This window comes from Vigna unguiculata, chromosome 11 (assembly GCF_037176805.1).
Source record: "Vigna unguiculata cultivar grain cowpea cultivar isolate G323 ecotype 2 chromosome 11, ASM3717680v1, whole genome shotgun sequence".
NCBI lineage: Eukaryota > Viridiplantae > Streptophyta > Magnoliopsida > Fabales > Fabaceae > Vigna > Vigna unguiculata.
In genome coordinates, this window is record NC_140802.1 from 6,560,250 (window position 1) to 6,580,626 (window position 20,377).

General features: G+C 24.9%; 1 long non-coding RNA gene, 1 other non-coding gene and 1 pseudogene across 3 annotated transcripts; 1 reads left to right on the top strand and 2 right to left on the bottom strand.

Annotated features, from left to right (window-relative positions):
- Positions 1 to 240: 240 nt before the first annotated feature.
- On the bottom strand, positions 241 to 1,071 carry LOC146880923 (uncharacterized). The gene is made up of 3 exons (XR_014986270.1): positions 897 to 1,071; positions 755 to 812; positions 241 to 433 (listed from the first exon to the last, which is right to left on the bottom strand). It is a non-coding gene; the product is annotated as an uncharacterized LOC146880923 (long non-coding RNA).
- Positions 1,072 to 1,633: 562 nt separating this feature from the next.
- LOC114169235 (G-type lectin S-receptor-like serine/threonine-protein kinase At1g67520) lies at positions 1,634 to 4,872 on the top strand (annotated as a pseudogene). Its single transcript, XR_014986598.1, has 8 exons — positions 1,634 to 1,681; positions 2,687 to 2,801; positions 3,117 to 3,224; positions 3,311 to 3,483; positions 3,561 to 3,768; positions 4,018 to 4,255; positions 4,332 to 4,482; positions 4,556 to 4,872. The product of XR_014986598.1 is annotated as a G-type lectin S-receptor-like serine/threonine-protein kinase At1g67520 (transcript).
- A 15,421-nt stretch (positions 4,873 to 20,293) lies between these two features.
- On the bottom strand, positions 20,294 to 20,377 carry TRNAL-CAA (transfer RNA leucine (anticodon CAA)). The gene has a single exon. It is a non-coding gene; the product is annotated as a tRNA-Leu (tRNA).

A 20,377-nucleotide genomic window follows, 5' to 3' on the forward strand; every position in this document is an offset into this window, starting at 1 on the left:
ATCATTATCTCGAGCAGTGCGAAATTTAATGCGTTTGAATACTGATTGACAGGTTGATTTTGAAAAAATTCGAAGCAGTATTTGAAGGGGTTGGAATACAAAACGTTTTGTAAACGAAATGGTTTTGATGGAGTAAACGGTGATTGGAAAAATGTGAAGAACTCTTTGAAAAATGTCCAAATAACAACAAAAATTGGGTAAAAATAAAGAGATTTGGTGATACAATGCATTATTAAAAAATACCATTAACGAAAAAAAATGACACAAACAGAGTTTAAGGTAGAAAAATGAAGAAGATGAAGGGTTTGCTTGTAAAAGGTGGAAAAATACAGATAAATTGGTAAAGAAAAAGGTATTTTGATACAAATTACTTACCAGTTAAGTTGTACAGCGAAAAAGACTCGTGCATGACTTTGAAATCTTGATTTGAAACCTGTATCCAGAAGAAAAATAGTTAGATCAAAGTAGATAAACGGAAAAAATAGTTAGATTAACTCTTTTTGGTGTAGAACTTTGAAAAAATATAGTGTATGATGAACTCTTTGAAAAATGTCCAAATAAAAACGTAAATCGGGTAACAATAAAGAGATCTGTTGATAGAATGCATTATTAAAAAAGACCATGAACGAAAAAAAATGACACCAAGAGAGTTGAAGGTAGCAAAATGAAGAAGATGAACGGGTTGCTTGTAAAAGGTGGAAAAATACAAATAAATTGGTAAATGAAAAGGTAGATTTTGATACAAATTACTTACCAGTTAAGTTGTACAGCGAAAAAGACTCTTGAATCAGTTTGAAATCTTGATTTGAAGCCTGTAAACAGAAGAAAAATATAAGAAACAGTTAAATCAAAGTACATAAACGCCAAAAATAGTTAGATAAAAAGTTTTTATAAACCTGATGTTAAATCTGTCGCAGTGAACCATATTAGACATGTAGCAACCCTAGAAAATACCATCATCGGAAAAAAATAGTTAGATCTGAGAAAATAAAAGAAGAATATGAGTTGTTCGCTTGAGAAAGGTCAAAATGAAAACGAAATCTGCGTAATAAAACCATATGTCCCAGTGAACCATATGTACAAAAACGAAACAAATAGTTAGATCTGACAAAATATAAGAAGAAAATGAGTTGTTCGATTGAGAAAACTCAAAATAAAATCGACTTCTGGATTTAAACCTGTAAAAAAACGCATGAAAAAGTTAGATCTAACAAAATATAAGAAGAAAAATAGATGTTCGCTTGAGAAAACTCAAAATAAAAACGAGTTCTGGGTTTAAACCTGTAAAAAAACGCATGAACAAGATAGATCTGACAAAAAATAAGAAGAAAATGAGTTGTTCGCTTGAGAAACTCAAAATAAAATCGACTTCTGGGTTCTTACCTGTAAAAAAACGCATGAAAAAGTTAGATCTGACAAAATATAAGAAGAAAATGAGATGCTTGCTTGAGAAAGGTGATAACACTTGCGAAAAAAGAGATACAACATCTTCATATCTGCTTAAAAAAACTATATATTCAGATCTTCTCATTTGAAAAAGCGAAAAAGAGGAAGATGAAGAGGTGTTGTTTGCGCGTGAGAAAAATAGAGAAAAGAGGAAGGTTGAGAAGAAGCTGAAGATTTGGTGTTCGCCATGGTGTTGTGTGTGAGTGATTCAGAAATAGAGGAAGAAGCTGAAGAGGTTTGAGAAAGAGAGAGAAGAAGCTCTGAAGAGGTTTGAGAAAGAGAGAGAAGACAATGAAAAGGTTTGAGGAAGACAGAGAAGAAGCTAAAGAGGTTTGAGAAAGAGAGAGAAGTTTGAAAGAGATGATATTATGTGTGGGATACGGAGAGTGAGAACAAAAGGTGTGAGATTGTTTTATTTTTGATTTATTTTTTTATCTTGAAAATTCTGAGAAGATGACACGTAGTCATTTTTTCCTATTGTAGAAAGAAAAATTTGAATGCAAATGATTCAGAAAGATTAAAATATTGAAAAAGTTACTCTTTGTTAGTTCATAATTGTATATAGTATTAGATATATATATATATATATATATATATATATATATATATATGTGTGTGTGTGTGTGTGTGTGTGTCTATAAATGTGTGTGTGTGTGTTCGTGCGTGCGTGTGTGCGTGCGTGTGTGTGTGATTATTATGTAAAAATAGCCTTATAATTTCTTTTACAAAATCAATATGAGAACCTCACTTCACATTATGTTTTATAAAGTTTGTTTTCTGGTGCATTGAAAAATGTAAAATGATTTTTTGACAACTTTCTCTTACAATCATAAATGTTATTCTCTAAATGGATTTTCATTTTTTCATTTTTTTCATTCTCAATATTTTAAAACCAATTAGAATATGTCACCATCTGTAAGAGAAAGTTGTCTAAATTTAGTAGTCAAAATATAACTGTCCTTGAAAAATACTAACATCTAAAATAATTAAGATAAGTCACTTATTTTCAACTACGGTTGGAAAAAAATGGATAATATAAAAGATTTTGAACAAAAATAAATATGGATAATATCACACTCCCATCCCTTCGAAAGCCACTTCTTGCAGATTAGTCTTTCCATATTTCAAGCATTGTTATGGGGCTTATCCTACAAAAACTACTGTTTGCTTTCATGCACTTGTGGTTGTGCTGGACTGCTTGTGTTGTTCTCGCAGCAGACAACAGTTTAAAGCCTGGTGATGCTATGAATTCTATCATTGGAATTCATCCAAAGATTATATAGTTGATGGCACTGTTTCGGGTTTTGACTTTTACATACTGGAGAACAAAGGGAACATAACCCCTCATCATCACGGTAGGTCTAATGCAAACTTCGTTTCATTTTTCATAGACAAAAAAGAAGTTTCATTTCTAATCATTCCAATCATTCCCTAAATTGCATAGCTCCTTTAAGAAGCATGAATAGTTCTTGAGCATTTCTTTGTTTGTACAACTTCGGTGTGGTTCTACAGGGAACTGCGCTGATAATTTTCTCTTATTTTTACAGTCTTTGATCTCCGAATAGAAACACAATACAGTCATATGCTACAACGCTTAACAATGAACTTGAAATAATTATAAAGCCATAAAATTAATAATTGACCGGAAGATTTTAAATTATTGTATGCAGGTACAAAAAGGTGGATATGGATAACTACAATAATAGCAACTACTTTACTGATAACAAGCGCATCCGTTCTATTGTTAGCCATAAAGAAATGAAAACATGTTCTTCAAGGTAGTTAAATACTTCAAACTCATTCTTGAATACAATCTCCCGATCATTTTTCCGTATCTTAGTATTTCTCATTTTCATCTTAACAGAGAAGAAAAGGAAACAAATGGGGGTGAAATTATCTCTAATCGACGATTTTCGAAATGATTTGAAAAAGGGACACGGTTTAAAAGTATTCGATTATACGTTGGTTATGGCAGCCACAAATGGATTCTCACATGAAAACAAGTTAGGACAGGGAGGTTTTGGACCAGTTTATAAGGTGATTTAAACTACAAAACTTATGCATTCATAACTTTGCTTCAGAGGACTAATCACCTTGTGTTCTCATTTCAAAAGGGAACCTTACCAACAGAGGAGTTTGCCGTAAAAAGACTTTCAAGAAGTTCTGCACAAGGAATTGTGGAGTTCAAAAATGAACTAACACTTATATGCGAACTTCAGCACATGAATCTTGTTCAACTACTTGGTTGTTGCATTCATGAAGAAGAGAAGATTCTGATTTACGAGTATATACCCAATAAAAGCTTGGATTTCTATCTTTTCGGTGAGAAATATGTTAATGATAATCGAATGTTGTTTTGGATGACAAACAGATAAAATTTGTTTTCATTATTATCCAGCTATCCAAACACATATAGGTGAACATTGATCTTACTCAAATGCAATTGGTTTTCATGATATATTTACTATAATTACTCATGCTTAACATCATGAAAAAAAGTCATTTTTGCTTTTTACATTTGTATAGTATACATTCTAACGTACATATCACTACTCTATGAGCATGGAAAAGAGTGTACAAGAAGCAAATTACTAGATTGGAATAAGCGGTTCAACATAATACAACGAATTGCTCAAGGATTATTGTATCTTCACAAGTATTCGGGACTCAAAGTGATACACAGAGACTTGAAAACTAGTAACATACTTCTTGATGAGAACATGAATCCAAAAATTTTAGATTTTGGAATGGCTAGAATGTTTACCCAACAAGACTCCATATCAAATACGAACAGAGTTGTTGGGACATAGTGAGCTTGCTAAACTCGGTTACATTTTTGTATTAATGTGTAAATAAAAATATTTTTCATCTAATATTTCTTGCAGTCGTTATATGTCTCCAGAATATGCTATGGAAGGAGTTTTCTCGACAAAGTCTGATGTATATAGCTTTGGAGTGTTGTTGCTTGAAATAGTCAGTGGACGGAAAAACACCAGCTTTTATGATCATGACCACCCAATAAATCTAGTTGGACATGTACGTAAGATAAGCTATGATGAGTTTGTTTTTTGGCATGATAGTCTATATCTAATTTCTAAAATACTTACAGGTATGGGAATTATGGAAAGATGACAAGTGTGTTGAATCAGTGGATCCATCATTAATGGAGTCATTAGATTCTGATGATGTGCAGAGGTGTATTCATGCCGGTCTTCTATGTGTTGAACATTATGCAAATGATAGACCTACAATGTCTGATGTTATATCAATGTTGACAAACAAGAGTGAAAGAGTGTCTTTACCTAAAAGACCAGCATTCTATGTTCAAAGAGAGATGCTTAACGAAAATTTATCATCTCTGCAGAATTGTGTACTGCTTCTACAGTAGAAATTACTACTTCATTGGAATTAGAATAAATTGAGTCACTTATTTACTAAATAAAAAAAAACTAGATATCGACCTTTTCTTTAATTTTTTTATTAGTCCCTCCAACTGTCAAATATAAATAGTTTTGGGTAAGTTAATTTTTTCAGGTGAGAAAGCCAGAAATTGAGTATAACTTATTTTATGTAATTGCCTTGAGGTTGTTCTCTTGGGGTAGGCAACCATCTAAGATTTCTGTTTTAGGAATACGGACCAAGCACCTATCTAAAACATTCAATTAATCTTAACTCAATCTCCCTTCTTCTCCTTACTATTTCTCCTTTTCAATCCACTATGTGTTCTCCCATTCGGTTTCTTGGGCGATCGGGGTACCTGTCAATTAGGTTCTGATGTTTAAGTCAGTTTAAGTCTATTCGGGTGTTTGTAATTAATATTGTAATAAATGCGAGGTAAAAAGTCTTTACAAACTTACCTTGGGCCCCTATTTATAGTTTTTGATATGGGCCTATGATTAGGGTTTTCTTAATCAAGGACCAATTGCTTTTTAAACTTTATTACTGACTTATTTTACTTTAATTTCAGATGTTATCTTTTTGGTCTGCCCGAATGACGTCGTTGAGCATTCGCACCCCGATCGGCCATGTGTTTGCCGACACTCACACTAAGAAGGGTATTAGAGTGATTTTCAATTACTTATCGCTAGGTACATTAGCCATTGTGGGCATAATTTGGCCGCTTGTCCTTAGGGCCGCTCGGTTGTAGGCTCCCTAAAATCACTCCGGAGCAATTGCCACATCAACAAATTTCACAACCTTGATCTCAACCGTTGGATAGTTCTCCTATAGTGGGCCACCTTTGGCCGCTTATCCTTGGGCCGAACGATTGGGGGTGTTGATGGGTCATACAGTACGCATGTTTCGGGTATAGGAACCAAGCACCTATCTAAAACACTCAATTAGTCTTCAGTCAATCTCCCTTCTTCTCCTTGCAATTTCTCCATTTAAATCCACTATGTGTTCTCCTGTTCGGTTTCCCGAGTAATCAAGGTACTTGTCAATTAGGCTTCGATGCTTAAGTCTGTTCAGGAATATGCAATTAATGTTGTAATAAATGTGAGGTAAAAAGTCCTTACCAACTTATCTTGAACCCCTATTTATAGTTTTTTATATGGGCTGTGATTAGGATTTTTCTTAATCAAGGCTCAATTGCTTTTTAAACTTGATTACTGACTTATTTTACTTTAATTTCAGATGTTATCTTTTTGGTCTGCTTGACTGACGTCACTGAGCGTTCGTACCCCGATCAGCCATGTGTTTGCCGACATTCACACTAGGAAGCTTATCAGTGTGATTTTCAATTACTTATCACTATCACCAGGACACCTACCGTTGCGGGTGTCCTTCAGCTGCTTGTCCTTAGGACCGCTTGGTTGTGAGCTCCCTAAAATCACTCCAGAGAAATTGTCACATCAACAAAGTTCACAACCTTGATCCCAACTATTGGATAGTCTGCCTGTAGCGATCGGCCTTCGACCACTTATCCTTGGGCTGAAGGTTGGAGGTGTTGATGGGTCATGCAGTACAATTTCATTTTTAGAGATGTCAAACTTTTTTATTTAATTTACATAAATTTAAAATAAAAAGTTCAAATAGTTAAAACTATAAATGTAAGTCTTGTTGTATTTAACTATTTGTAGGATTAAAAGTATTATGGTTGGAGACAACTATTTATTGGATTGTCTAATACTTATAAGCGAGGGGTTGTCTAACTCTTGTCAGCGCGTATGATAGTTGGATCGTCCAGTAACTTAGTACGTCATTTGGTAAACTAACAATTTATATATGACGGAAAAAAAATGCGTCATCACCAACAACATCAACATTTACTCCTGAGAATTACTTTCACAATAAAGAAATAATATATAATGTGGAAACTTCACGATCCTAAAAAATCATAACTATATCTAATAACAACTAGAGAATAATACTGAAAATTTTATAACATATGGACAACTATTTAATGTCCTTTGAACCTAATTACATTTACACTCTTTAAAGTAAGAATTTAACCCATACCTTACAACACTCTTATGAAAAGTATAGAAAAAATTAAATACAAACTTAAAGTGTACTTGATTTGGGACATATAAAATCATGAATTTAGAGTGTATTATATAATCATTATCATCCGATCTATTGCTTATCCTAAGTGATGAAGGACTTTTCAAGATGTAATCTTTTAATCAACCCAACAATATAGTACACATTTGATTATGTTAGTTAGTTGTAATTGTGAACCTCTAACGGATATCCATATTTTTCTTTCTTTCTTTATTTGTCATTTTCTTTAGAGTGATTTGTAATTAGTATTACATTGTTTCTTTCACTATTCTTGTGAAAAATAAGAAACAATACAAGAAGAGAGGGTTAAATTATGTTTTTAAATTTTGGCATATTTTTTCCATATTGTCTATAATTGAAATCTCAAACAATACTAAAAAGGTTTTAAACAAGGAATGAGACATTTTCCCATCTTTTGTAGTTCAAGGTTTTGCTTCCTTTTTCAATTAATTAAATCATACACTACTAAAAATTCTCATATTACATAAAATTTTTCTTACAAATTTGTTAAGAAAATTTGTAAGAAAAATTTTTTTTCTACCGTTTTTTCTAAGAATTTTAGTTGGTAGGTAATTCCTTCGTGGGTAATCATTTTCTACGAAATTATAAAATTTGCAAGTATTTCTTACAAAATTTGTTACGAAAAATGTTTTATACAAAATATTTTATAAGAAAATTGGTAGCAATTTATTGTAAATTTTTTTTTACATCTAAATTTGTAAGTATTTTTTTAAAAAAAAAAATCAAAATGAAATTTACATGAAATATGAGTTTTTTTAATATTGATATGCGATAAAGTTTAAACGAATGAGAAGATACTTAATATTTTTATATTACTTCATTTGATTACATAGACTATGTTGTTGACTAACGAGTTAAGTTTCACAATGCAGACTCACGCTACAAAGTACGCATAAATATGCTTTCTCAAGCCACTTTAGCTCAAATCATGTACTCTTTCACAAGCCACTCCTAGCTTGACTCGAGATTCTTTTGACTGCCAATAGACATTTGAATAAAGTCTGTAGATATTTGATAATCTTTTTGCGTTGACATTATAATAAAGACAATTAATGCAAAGAGAAGGGAAGAGAATAATGAATACATGGATTTATATTTAATCAGTTCAATATTTTATTTTAATTTTATATATATATATATATATATATATATATATATATATATATATATATATATTCATAAGTTAAATTTATAGATATATTATATAAAAACAAATATTTATATATTTTTAGATACTATATTATATAAGTTAAAATAAATTATGTAAGTGATATTTTGAATACTTAATATTACTAACAATAGCATAAAATTTAATTGTTGAATTAATTAGCATAAACAAATTTGTATATAAATGTTATTTTTTAATCTTAATATTTATCATTAGAAAAATATATATGTATATGATTCTATATATTTTTGTTTGTGTACATTTGTACATGCTTTTCTATTTACAAAATTCAGCATATATTTGTTTTTGACGGGATCATAAAACTATTGTTTTATTAAACATCATTAATTAATTATTGTATCATTTTTATGATTTAATATTATTATTATTATTATTATTATTATTAGTATTAGTATTATTACTTATTTTATTATTATTATTATTATTATTATTATTTATATTTGCATATGTTTCTTTTTAAAAATTATAACATCAATTTCATGCTATATTTATTGTCATATGGGACTTTATTACAGAATATGTCTACATTTTACTTTAATAACAACCCTTACATACACATTTTATTTTAATATAATACACATGTATTTTTATTTAAATATTTTAACATCAATTTTATGTATATTTATTTTATACGGGACCATATTACATCGTATGTTTACATTTTACTTTAACAACGATTCATGCATATGTATTTCATTTTGATGTAATATACATGTGTTTTTATCTACATATGTTTCTATTTGAAAATATTAACATCAATCTTATGTTGTATTTATTTTGTACAAGACTATATTACATAATATGCCTAAATTTTAATTTAGCAATGACCCGTGCATACATCACTAGTGCAAATTCACGATTTTGCTATGCATTATATGCTTCGGTTTTTGCGAAACCAGAGCATATAACAAGGCGATAACATTTTTGAAACTTTCACCAACTTTTCTTCCTCGGTTCAGTGCATACCCGAACAAAATAGGTTTTTTTGCCTCGATTCAAAAATAACGGAGGCCAAATGTCCTTATATGCTTCGTTTATTTTAAACCAAAGCCAAAAACTTGCTAATTATTCCAAATTTACCACTAGCAAAATTGTTTTTGGCCTCGGTTAAAAGGAAACCGATGCCAAAAAGGGGTTTTTGTCTCGGTTAAAAATTGAACCGAGGCCATAAGTTTTTTTCCTTGGTTAAAAATTGAATCGAGACCATAAGTTTTATTTAGGGTTCAAAAATCGTGAATGCCACTATTCGTCTTGCTCGTTCGTTCTTTTCCAAAAACGCTGCAAAACCACTGTGTTGTTCTTGTTCCGATGCGCACCACCTCTACTACTATTCTAGCACACCACCTGCCATTATTCCGACCACCTCTGCTCTATGTGGTGGTTAGTTGAAAAATGTGATTCCTCTTTTTTTTTTGTTTTACATTTTTTTTTTTGCGATGCAGATGCATTTTTGCGTGGTTAACAGCGGAGTTGCTGCATTGTTTTGTCCAACACTATAGTGAAGGGATAACGTTTTTCGTTGCAAGTAATGAAGCTCGTGCTCTGGTTGGTTGATGGTGGACGCAAATGAAGTGTTGTGCATCAACGTGTGACGGCGTCGCGGTGGGTAAGTCTACCTAAGGTTTAAGGGGAAGAAGAGGATGCATGGCTTCGGTTGTCAGCTGAACCGAACCAGAATGCGGAATTTTTTACTTCGGTTGGCAACCAAAGCCAAAAGTTGACCCTTTTTTGCCTCGCTAGAATATGCCTCCGTTCTAGAATCGTGATAAAAGGGCAACAATAACCGTTATCAAAACCCTTTCTTGCCCTAGTGCGTATTTTATTTTAATATAATATACATGTGTTTCTATTTAAAAAAATCAACATCAATTTCATAATGTATTTATTTTGTTCGGGATCATATTACACAATATGTCTACATTTTACAATAATAATGACTTGTGGGTACGTAATTCACTTTAATATATATTTTTGTCGGTAATTGAAATTTTTAAAATCCATCGGTAAAATCCGTCGGTAATTCAAATTTTTCGACTAAAACATATCTGTCGGTAAAATTCCGTCGATAATTTCAGTTTTTTTTGTAGTGATAGCATGCAAGTGTTTATATCTACATGTGTTTCTATTTAAAAAAATTTACATCAATTTCATGTTGTATTTAATTTATACGGGACTATATTACCTAATATGCCTACATTTTACTCTAATAACGATGTCAATGGTGGATCTTCAACCAATATATTGAGGGTGTCAAAATTTTAGTTGAATTACTCTTTTGATCCTTTTTTTCGTTCAAAAATGTTAAGTTGATCCTCTAGTTTTTCTTTTTTTTAGTCTCAATTTAGTCTTGATTCTTTAAAAATTGATGCAATTTACACTATTAAAAATTCTCATATTAGATGGCATTTTTCTTGGCATGTAATTCTTTCGTGGATAATCATTTCTTACAAAATTATAAAATTTACAAGTATTTCCTAAAAAACTTGTTGCGAAAAGTGTTTTATACAAAATATTTTGCAAAGCAATTTCTTGTAAATTATTTTTCACGACAAAATTTGTAAGTATTATCTACGAAAAAAATTTCAAAACAAAATATGTAAGAAATATGAATTTTTTAGTAGTGTTAGTCTTTTTTCGTTAAAGTTCTTAAAATTAAGCTCAAATTTTTCATCAAAATTGACACTAGGATTATGTCTATTACACCAACAAAGCAAATCATCATTACTCACAACTTCAATTTTGATAAAAAAACATTGATCTGATTAAGAGATTTGACAAGAAAAAAGCAAATTGCATCTTTTCAAAAATCGAGATCAAATTGAGATTTAGAAGATCTAGAAGACAATCTTGATATTTTTGAATGAAAATAAGAACCAATAGAATAATCCCAAAATTGTTATATAAATTAGTAAAAATATTTTTTTTTATGATAATAAAAAATAATAAAATAATTATATTGTTATAAAATTAAATATAATAATTTTTATACTTTTATTATAATTAATTTTCATTTATAATATTATGTTAAAAAAACAGCTAAATAAAAAAATGTTAAATTAAACAAATAATCATATAATATTAATAAAATAATTATTTTAAGTTAAACAAATATTTAAAAGATAAAATTAAAAAAATAAACGTGGACAATAAAAAAATTACTTTTCTTTTATATATAAATATAAATGTATAAAAAAATTAGAATATCAATTATATAAAATATATTAAAAATATTACATTTTTAAAAAATATATTAAAAATTATATATTAATTATAAAAATTTTAAAAATGTTGGATCCTTGGTCATTATGATGGCATGCCCCTGGACTACGTGCATACGCATTTTATTTGAATATAATATACATGTATTTATATCTACATGTGTTTTTATTTAAAAATTATAACATCAATTTCATGTTATATTTATTTTGTACGGAATCATATTACACAATATATCTACATTTTACTTTAATAAAGACCACAATCATACATAAACATTTCATTTTAATACAATATATAACTCAAAATTATAATCATTTATTTTAATCATATAACAATAATATTTCATTATACTCATTACTAATTTATAATTTAAAATTAACAAATTTGTATCTAACTATTATTTTTTAATCTCATTATTATTATTATTATATTATTAGTATAACCTATTATTATTAATAATATAACAATAATTATATTAATTATATAAAGTAAAATATAATTATATAAATAATTTATTCAAATATAACAACAATTATATTAAATTTTTTAATATAAATCTATTACATATTAAGAAAAAAAGATACTACCAAAATTACTACATTACCCATTTTTTTTCATCGACACGTGTCATAAAATTTAGTTTTTTCGTCATTTTAAAACTCTGGTACAAAAGGACCCAGATTCAAATCCTACAAAAGTCAATTTATTTTTATTTTTTCATTTATTTATGATTTCAACTATAATATTAATTATAAATAATATTATTATTTGTAGTATTTTTATAAGTATTAGTATTTCTGATCATTAATAATATTATTACTATAAATATTATTTAAAGTGATAGTAGTAAAACTATAACAAGTATTAGTATTATAATAATAATAATAATAATAATTGTTATTATTATTATATGTTACTATTATATATTATTACTATTAGTTTATTAACATTATTAGTAGTAAAGTTATTACTCTTATTTGTAATATATAATATTATTACTATTATATATTTTTGTTAGTAATTACGTCTCAATTTTTATTAAATTATGATAAATTATTTTTTTGTCTTAAACTTAAAATAAAAATAGGTATATTGATAAATATGTGATTAGTTTAAAATTTTACTCCAATATTTCATTGTTGATGTTCATACTCATTCAAATTTGAAGGATTTATCGACCATTATTGAATTATGTCAATTTTTTACAAAAACAAAAAAATTAAAGATATTTTACTTAATTGATTATCTAATTCATTTTACTTAATTCTTAATGTTTCATTTACTACAACGAAGATTATCAAAACAAAATTCAGAATAAGATGAAAGATGAATTTCTTAAACACAATATGGTTATTTACATTCAAAAAGAAATAACTGGAGATTTTTATTCCGAATAAATTATTAATGAGTTCAAAATTTTTTACTATAAGTTATTTTGGCTCCTAAAAATTATTGGTCAAGATTTGTTACGAGTTATTATTATCAACTATAATTAATAATCATTATTAATATCAATTATAAATATTATTATCATTATTTTTATTATTATATTACTATTATTAAGAACTATAATTATTATAATAGTTATTATTATTATTATTATTATTATTATTATTATTATTATTAGATACACATTTTACTTTTACTTACTATGTAGGAATCATGTTTCTATTACTTGTCATTTTTATTTGTTTTGTTGTTCATTTACCTTTCCATTTGAATAATTATTTCAATTTAAAAAAATAGTTACTAAAATTAGTAAAATAATAAAACTGAAAAATATTTTTTATTATAAATAATTATTTAAATTTAAAATATAATAATTAAGAGGATAAAATTGATAAAATAAAAAGGACACCCAAGATGTTTATCTCTTTATATATGTAGTTGTATTAATATTAATATTAATATTATTATTAGTAGTAGTATTAGTATTATTTTTTTTATCACTACGCGATATTATTATAGTGGTATTATTATTATTATTATTATTATTATTATTATTATTATTATTATTATTATAGTTAGACACATATTTCACCTTTATTTACTACGAGATCATATTTCAATTACTTGCTTTTTGTATTTGTTTTGTTATTCATTTCATCTCTATTCTTTGTATTTTTTGAATTGAAAAAAAAATAATTACTAAAATTAGTAGAATGATAAAACTAACAAATAATTTTTTATTATGAATAATTATTTAAATTTAATAAATAATAATTAAGAGAATAAAATTATAAAAACAAAAAAAGGACATAAAAAATGTGTATCTCTTTATATATTCTTTATATATTTAGTTAGTGTATTATTATTATTATTGTTATTATCACAATAGGATATTATTATAATGGTATTATTATTATTATTATAGTTAGACACACATATTAATTTTATTTACTACAAGATCATATTTCAATTAGTTGTCCTTCTTAATTATTTTGTTGCTGATGTATATATCTGTACATATAACTAGTAGATTGACATGTGCGTACGCACGGGTTGTATTTTTTTATTTTGAATATTAAAATAATAAAGCAGTGAAAATATTATGTAATGAAATGTTATTAGGTTATATTATTGTAAATGTTATTACTAAAATAATGAAGTAGTAAATTTAAGTGATACGATAGTAATTTCAATTTTAAATATAATAAAAATATAATGCAGTTAATTGATTTTTACGAAATAATTATAATAGCCTATTCTTCATGCGTCTATATACACTTTTTTGTTTCTGTTTATTTCAAATCTTTTTAGAATAATAATATAATTTTTATTATATTTATTTAACCATTAAAAATACTAATAATAATATTAATATAAATTATAAATTTTTAAATTTTTAAAAGAATAATCTATAATTATATATTAAAAGATATATATCAATAGAATAATAACCATAATGAGAATTAAGTTATACGATTGCAAATATTATTATTAAAGTAATGAAGTAGTAAATTAACTTTTAAATATAATAAATAAAATTGATATTGCAATATGGTACAGTTAATTAATTTTATGAAATAATTAAAATAGCGTATGACCCATGTGTGGTAAGAAGTGGACTTTAAGCCTAGCTCAATCCCACAAACCCCACGAAACCAGCTTTTAAGGTGAGGCTTGCACTCTACTTATATACTATGAAATTATCTTATCTATAGTCGATGTGAAAATTCCAAAACACTCACTCATGCCGAGGTATATATATCTCGTGCGTGTGTCTAGAAATGGATGGTCTGGTAGCGGTTTGATGACGGGTGAAACAGAATGTCCAATAAATCTTGCTAAGATAGACTTTTTTAAACAATAGCTTTGATACTATGTAAGAAGTGGACTTTAAGCCTAACTCAACACCATCAAACCAACTTTTAAGGTGAGGTTTGTATGCACAACTTTTTTATTATTTCAAATCATTTTAGAATAATAATATAATTGTTATTATGTTTATTTAACCATTAAAAATACTAATAATAAAATTAATATAAACTATAAGTTCTAAAATTTTTAAAAGATTAAAAATCTATTTAACAAAAATTTAAAAAAAAAATTAAAAAAAACCACTAAGTGACACGTGGCACGCTCCTGGGTTGACACGTGTACATTTAAAAAAAAATTAAAAATAATAAAAATAAAAAAGAAAATAAAAAAATAAAAAAATTCAAAAAACCTCGAAGTGACACGTGACAGTCACTGTTCATGGCCTTAATGATTTAAACTTTAAATGGTGTTAGGAAAAAAGGACCCAATTGAACAAAATTGATGAAAATTGATACCTATTTGAACACAAAACCAAAATTAGGACTTATTTGAAAAAAATTGACGAAAATTGAGACCAAAAAGGTATTTTAACCTTAAAAAAACACTTATAATAACATCACTATGAATATTGATAATAATAATAATAATAATACCAATAATAACAAACTAATGATAATAATAATAATAATAATGTCTATGCTATAAATACTAATGTCAATGTTAATAATATGGTTAATATTAACGATAATAATCTATAATTATATATAAAGATATACATCAGCAACAAAACAAATAGAAAAGACAAATAATTGAAATATAAATCTGTAGTAAATAAAATTAAGATGTGTGTTTAACTATAATAATAATAATAATAGAAATAATAATAATAATAATAACAATTATGGATAATTAAAATAATATCTATAACAATATATAAAGAGATTTTCTCTTTTGTGTTCACATTTCAAAATACTAAATTTACCTTTTAAAATATAATTATTTATTAACTTTTTGAAAATTGACCGTTATTTTTACAAACTTTTTATAAAATGGTCTATCTCTGCTTCTTCTATTATTCTTTATTTATCAACGGTTATCCTCTTATCTTTTTCTGGCCTATTTCACTTTATTTTTAATAAATATAATTAATTTTATTTTATATGTTAACTTAATAACATTACAATATCATCATCTACTAATGTAATATCACATATATTTAATACACACAGACACGATAACGCTTATGTTTATGCTAGTTAATAGTAATAATAATTATTATGGTTAATAACAATATTTTCGGAATGCCAATTTTTTAAATTAGATATGATAGTAATTATAATAATATAATAATCATAGTTCTTAATTATAATTCCTAATAATGATAATAATTATTAATAACAATGATAACAATAATAATATTAATAATAACAATAATAATTTTTCTAGTACTTCTTTTCTTGTATCAATAATATATAATAATAAAATTAGTATATTACCTAATATTACTAATAACATTAATAACTTTAATATTAATAATGTTAATAATACTAATAATACTAATAATATAGAATAGTAACATATAATAATAATATTAATAATAATAATAATAATATTATTATTATTATAATATTGGTTAGAACTTTATTATTATCACTAAAAATAATATTTATAATAATATTATTATTAATAATTACAAATAATAAAACTTATAAAAATATTAAAATAATAATATTACTTATAATTAATATTGTAGTTGAAATCGTAAATAAACGAGACTTTTATAGGATTTAACCCATGTCTTTTTGTACCTGAATTTTAAAATGAAAAAAAAAAAATTCTTAACACACTTGTCAATAAAAGATAATGGGTAATGTAGTAATTTTGGTAGTATATTTTTTCTAAATATGTAAGAAATAAATGAAAAAATAAAAACAAATTGACGGATTTGAACCCAAGTCCTTTTGTACCTGAGTTTTAAAATGACGAAAAAATTAATTTTTAGGACACTTGTCAATAAAAGACAATAGACAATGTAGTAATTTTGGTAGTATCTTATTTTCTTAATATGTAATAGAAATAAATGAAAAAATAAAAACTAATTGACTTTTGTAAGATTTGAACCCGGGTCCTTTTGAAGGAATGTGTATCTCTTTATATATTTAGTTAGTGTATTATTATTATTATTATTATTATTATTATTATTATTATTATTATTATTATGGGATATTATTATAATGATATTATTATTATTATACTTAGACACACATCTTAATTTTATTTACGAGATCATATTTCAATTAGTTGTCCTTTATGAGATTATATTTCAATTATTTTTCCTTTTTAATTGTTTTGTTGCTGATGTATATATCTTTATATATAATTATAGATTATTAGTATGTCAACATTAGCCTTGATATTTGCATTATTGACATTAATGTTTATAGCATAAACATTATTTTTATTATCATTTGTTTGTTATTATTAGTATCATTATTATTTTTATTATTATTATTACTATTCATAGTGATGTTATTAGTATAAGTGTTTTTTTTTAAATATAAAGAACGTTATTATACTAAATACTTTTGCTAAATATATTTTTAATCTTTTAAAATTTTTATAATTTATAATTTATATTAATATTATTATTATTTTTAATGGTTAAATAAATATAATAACAATTATATTTTTATTCTAAACATATTTGAAATAAATAAAAATATTATAATTATTTTGTAAAATCAATTAACTGTACCATATTGTGATATTAATTTTATTTATTATATTTAAAACTGAATTTACAACTTCATTTCATTAATAATAACATTTACAACAATATAACCTAACTTTCATGATATTTATTATTTTATTTTTATATTATTGTTATTATTATCAATTTTAACTCTAATTATTATTATTATTATTATCAGCTCTAATTATAATAATTATTATTACTAGCGTAAACAAATGCACCATCGTGCCTGTGTGTACGCAATTTTTGAATATGCATGATATTATATTAGTAATGAATGATATTGTAATGTTATTAAGTCAATAAACAAAATAAAATTATATTTTAAAAAATAAAGTGAAATATATGGAGAAAATAATTGTTGATGAATAGGAAAAAAAAAGAATTATAAAAACTTGTAAAAGTAACCGTTAATTTTTAAAAAATTAACAAATAATTACATACTAAAGGGTAAAGTTGAAATTATGAAATGTGAAGACAAAAGAGGGAATTCTCTCTCTATATATTTATAGATTATTAACTATAATTGTTGTTATCAAGTATAATCATTATGATCAATATTACTACCAACTATAAGTATTATAATTATCATTATTAACTACAATTATTTCTATTATTACATTATTATTATTATTACTACTATTATTATTAATTAGAACTATAATCATTATAATAATAATAATATTATTATTATTATTATTATTACTACTGCTGTTTTTATTATTATGGTTACATACACATTTAACATTTACTTACTATATATGAATCATGTTCGATTACTTGTCTCTTTTATTTGTTTTGTTGTTTATTTATCTTTACATTTGAATAATTATTTTAATTCAAAAAAAAAAATAGTCACTAAAATTAGTAAAATAATAAAACTGAAAAATAATTTTTTTATTTTAAATAATTATTTAAGTTTAAAATATAACAATTAAGAGGATAAAACTGAAAAAATAAAAAGGATACCAAAGATGTTTATCTATATATATATATATATATATATATATATATATTTCTTTATATATATAGTTGTATTATTATTATTATTATTATTATTATTATTTTTAGGGATAAGTATGTTTTTCATCCCTGTATTAACATGTTAAATTGGAAATCATCCCTCTGTCAAAGTTTATATAAAAATGACCCTTTTAATTTTATAATGAGTGAAAAGTATCCTCCATTTTAAACGGTGTTACATATTTAATGACTTAGCAAACTACGTAGATGACGTGGCAATTTTTTTACTTCAACAGCTGTTACTGCAATTAAAACATTAAAATTTAATTACTTGATTTTTATAATTTAAAATTTAACAATTCACCACATGTGGTAATTAAATTTTAAATGTTTTAATTGCAGTAACAACGGTTGAAGTAAAAAGTTGTCACGTCATCTACGTCGTTTTCCAAATCATTAAATATTTAATAAATGGAGATACTTTTCACTCATTATAAAAGTAAAAGGATCATTTTTATATAAACTTTGACGATTTCCAATTTAGCATGTTAGTACAGGGATGAAAAACATACTTATCCCTCATTTTTATCACTACGCGATATTATTTTAGTGTTATTATTATTATTATCTATTATCTATTATTATTATTTCTATTATTATTATTATTATTATTATTATTATTATAGTTAAACACACATTTTATATTTATTTACTACGGGATCATATCTCAATTACTTGCACTTTTTATTTGTTTTGTTGTTCATTTTATTTTTATATCTTTGTAATTATTTGAATTAGAAAAATAGTTACTAAAATTATTAAAATGATAAAATGGACAAATAATTTTTTTTATGAATAATTATTTTAATTTAACATAATAATTAAGATGATAAAATTGTATAAACAAAAAAGAACACAACAAATGTATACTCTTTATATATATATATATATATATATATATATATATATATATATATAGTTATTGTATTATTGTTATTTTTATCACTACGAGATATTATTATAATGATATTTTGTTATTATTATTATTATTATTATTATTATTATAGTTAGACACACCTCTTAAATTAATCTACTTCGAGATCGTATTTTAATGTATATCTTTATATATAATTATGGATTATGGATTATTATAATTGACATTAACCTTAGCGTTATCATTAATAATATTTATAGCATAAATATTGTTATTATTATTATTAGTATCATTTTTTATTTTTATTATTACTATTCATAATGGTGTTATTATTATAAGTATGTTTTTTTAATTATAGTTGTTATACTAAATACTTTTGCTAAATAGAATTTTAATCTTTTAAAAAATTTATAATTTATAATTTATATTAATATTATTATTAATATTTTTAATGGTTAAATAAATATAATAACAATTATATTATTATTTAAAAAAAATAAAATAAAAAAACAAAAAAATATTCGCATGGATCATAGACTATTATAATCATTTTGTAAAATCAATTAATATTATGGTGTTAATTCTATTTATTATATTTAAAACTAAGTATTAGTTCATTAAAAAACAAAATTTAAAATAAATAAATTTAATCTTAGTTTCTCATATCCAAATTATATAGAAATATGTATTTATAATATAATAATATCTAATTAAGTTTAGTGGAATCCAATCACATAAGTTATATCATATCTTTCTAATTTGGGTATTTTTATATATATATATATAGAAATCCCTCGGATATTAAAAAAAATGTATGGATTTTTTTTCTGGATATTAGATCGGGGAAACTTTTTTTAAATGAACTGTCCAACTTCATATATTTTAACACCGGTAGTTTTGCGTTACATTATATTATATAAATGGTAAAGATATCAATCCTTTTCCAAGAATGTGATTCCAATATATTAAATCTGAGTTTTATAAAAAAAAAAAAAAAAATTAATGTCAGAAGTGGGATTTGAACCCACGCCTTCTCACGAAGACCAGAACTTGAGTCTGGCGCCTTAGACCACTCGGCCATCCTGAC